We start from the raw sequence: 3488 nt of genomic DNA, 5'->3' as shown, positions 1-3488 counted from the left end.
GAGAGAGAGAGAGAGAGAGAGAAAGAGAGAGAAAGAAAGAAGAGAGTATCGATGGCTGGACAGGAACCTTAGTCAATCAAAGCTGATCCTTAAATTGACTAAAATAAACATAGGTAGATTGAAATAAAACATTTCCTTGTGGCTTACAACACTTTAAGGACAAATGTCAGAGTTTGATAATGGAAAGTTATTAAGAATATGAACGTTTAATAGTATGAGTATCATAGTCTTAGAATATTGTGGAAACATCTAAGTATTTATAATTCTGGCAGTTGGTATCACAGAAATTAAGCACAGTGGTGTAGTGGTTATGAGTTAGGCAGCTAACTATGAGGTCAGCAGTTCGAAACCACCTGCCACTCTGCTGGAGAAAGGCAGGGCTTTCTCTTCCTGAGAAGAGTCCCAGTCTCAGAAACTCACAGAGCCATTTCTACCGTGTCTGATAGGATTACTTTGATTTTTCTGTTTTTCTCACTACAGTGGTCCCCTGCAGGGGATTGATTTGAGGACTTCCTTGGATTCCAAAACCCCAGGGATATATCTTAAATAAGATATCCTATTTGTATGTACCTATGCACATCTTTTTGTATACTTTATTTTAAACCATCTCTAGATTACTTATAATACCTTATGCAATGCAAATGTGCTGCAAATAACAACCTTATCGCTTAACGTAACACTTTGACTAGCTATTTTCTACTTTCCCACCTCTCACTTATACACAAAATAATATTTTTGGTCCTTTTTCACTCCATAGATGTCCCCTTACTCATACAAAATTCTTATCCTAAGATGTAACAATTTATACTTCTATCAATATTGAATAACAGTTCCAGTTTCACCATATCCTCAAAACTTCTTAAACTGTAGGTTCCCCTTGGAGGTTGCAGAACTGAAAGAAAAGGTCACAAAAAATTGGCAAATAAGTGCAAAATTTCTGCAAGTTCAATAGGAAAAATTAATTTCAAATCAAAGAAGTAATGAATCCAACTAATGAACTTGCCCATGTTGCAAATTTCTTGGACAAAAGGGGTCACAAGTGGAAAAAGAGATATCTTCATTAACAGTTTTATAACAGTTTCTCTAGTCATAAAACTAGATACAACTAATTAATTTAAAATTTAAAAATTATGTTTATTTTGATAATTTTCTCTTCCCATTCTTTACCTGTTTTCTAATATTCTTAGTGATTTATATAAAATATTTTTAACCTTTCTCATATTTATTGTAGATAATTTCCCAATTTAAATTGAACATTTAATTTTATTGTTTTTGACATAGCTTTGTAATTTAATGTATCACTTTCTACATGTCAGAGTTCTCCATTTCTTGGTGAGTTTTTTCACACGCAGATATGTGTAAGTTTACATTGCAGGCATGCATTATGTGATCAATGCCAGGGAAGGTGTTTGGCACAGCCAATTTGTGCATTGTTTTCCTCTCCTTTTTCAAATCTCTGCTTCCATCCACATGATTGTCCCTCCTAAACCTGAAAGTGGTATAAAAAGCCTGAAGTCTTGTATATAGTCCTTCCTCACTGCAAAGCAATTTGTTTTTAAATGTATATTCAGAGAAAGTAAATTGCTAGACATCTACAAATGAAATTGGCCTTTAAATATAACTAAACAGCATATATACAAGCATTGAAATAGTTTAAGAATATTCATTTGATGACTTTTAAATTATAAATCAGCTTTACCTAGCTCACACAGATGAGTTTTTCGGTTTCAAATATTTCTTTCAAGATGTTAATAGCCATCTTTGTGAGTCCAGTCATGTTGGTCTTCAAAATATGGTGCGAAAAAAATTGCTGAATAGCTAAAGGCATTAGGAGATTGCCCCTTCCCAGAATAGTGCATGCACAAATCCAGGGGCTACCAGGAAGAATCACAGAGAACATTTCTTTCTGTTCTGGGCCGGAAAAAAATTCAACAGGTGAATCGAGCCTACTATAAATTAGCATGTATTTATCAAAAACATTTTTTTTCTCAATAGAGAAGTCAGGAATGGCTGATGAAAATCATACAATAAAAAATGAGTTTATCCTCAACGGATTTATGGATCACCCGGAACTAAAGACCCTGCTGTTTGTGGTGTTCTTTGTCATCTATCTGATCACCATGGTGGGCAATCTTGGGTTGGTGATGTTGATCTCCATGGAGCGCCGTCTGCACACACCCATGTATATCTTTCTGGGAAACCTGGCTCTTGTGGATTCTTGCTGTGTCTGTGGCATTACCCCCAAGATGTTACAGAACTTCTTTGATGAGGACAGAATTATTTCACTTCATGAATGCATGGCACAATTCTATTTTCTTTGCACTGTGGAAACTGCAGACTGCTTTCTCCTGGCAGCAATGGCCTATGACCGCTATGTGGCCATATGCAGTCCACTGCAGTACCACGCCATGATGTCAAAGCAACTCTGTATTCAATTGACCACAGGGGCCTTCGTAGCTGGAAATCTACATTCCATGATTCATGTTGGGCTTTTATTTAGGCTAGCTTTCTGTGGAGCTAATCAAATTAACCACTTTTTGTGATATTCTTCCTTTATACAGACTCTCCTGTGTTGACCCTTATATCAATGAACTAGTATTATTTATCTTTTCAGGATCAATTCAAGTCTTCACTATAGGCAGTGTCTTAATATCTTATCTCTTAATCCTTTTCACTATTTTCAAAATGAAATCCAAACAGGGAAGAGCCAAAGCCTTCTCTACCTGTGCATCCCACTTACTGTCTGTCTCATTATTCTATGGTTCTCTTTTCTTCGTGTACATTAGACCAAACTTGCTGGAAGAAGGAGACCAAGACATACCAGGTGCTATTTTGATTTCAATTGTAGTTCCCTTACTAAATCCTTTCATTTATAGCCTGAGAAATAAGGAAGTAATAAGTGCCTTGAAAAAAATTCTGAAGATGAACTCTCAGGAAAGTCTGAAGCAAATGACAGCTACTGTGGCTTCATGATTTAAATGCAGCAAGGGGCTCAGTAGTTTAAGTACAGCAAAAAAATCCTTATTAAATTCAGACAGAGGAAAGGTACACATGGCGTATGAAATATTAAAATATATCAGAATGCAACCAAATGAAGCAGCAATATACTCAAGGGAAAGAAGCACAAGTGCTAAATCTTAATAGAAAATAACAAAAATTAAAATAAGATATTCAATAACAGTTTTTCAAGAATTAATTCAGAAAACATTTTTAGATATTGCCAATTTCATGCACTGTATCAGCACAAAAGATTTTCAAGACAGAAACTAACAGTTACTAATATATAAGGGAGTTCTTCTAAATATGGACAACCAGTCCTTATCAGAGCTTGGAGAGTGAGCATTACATTTGAGCTAAAAGGGTTTATGGTCATATGAGCCTTACAACAAATAAAATCCCTATGACTACATAAGTGACAGGCAAATTGCGAGGAGGCAGTACAAACTGATGAGCCAGAAAACAAGCAATGTACAGATGGCAAATAAACA

At 35.5% G+C, this 3488-nt stretch overlaps 1 pseudogene; it reads left to right on the top strand.

Moving 5' to 3' along the window:
- The first annotated feature begins 2006 nt into the window (after window positions 1-2006).
- Window positions 2007-2973, top strand: LOC101658160 (annotated as a pseudogene).
- Window positions 2974-3488: the final 515 nt, after the last annotated feature.

Source organism: Echinops telfairi, unplaced genomic scaffold, assembly GCF_000313985.2.
Source record: "Echinops telfairi isolate 266 unplaced genomic scaffold, ASM31398v2 ScPeMD7_6;HRSCAF=24_1, whole genome shotgun sequence".
Taxonomy (NCBI): Eukaryota; Metazoa; Chordata; class Mammalia; order Afrosoricida; family Tenrecidae; genus Echinops; species Echinops telfairi.
The sequence above is the reverse complement of the archived record's forward strand: the minus strand, read 5'-3'. Positions and strand labels throughout refer to the sequence as shown.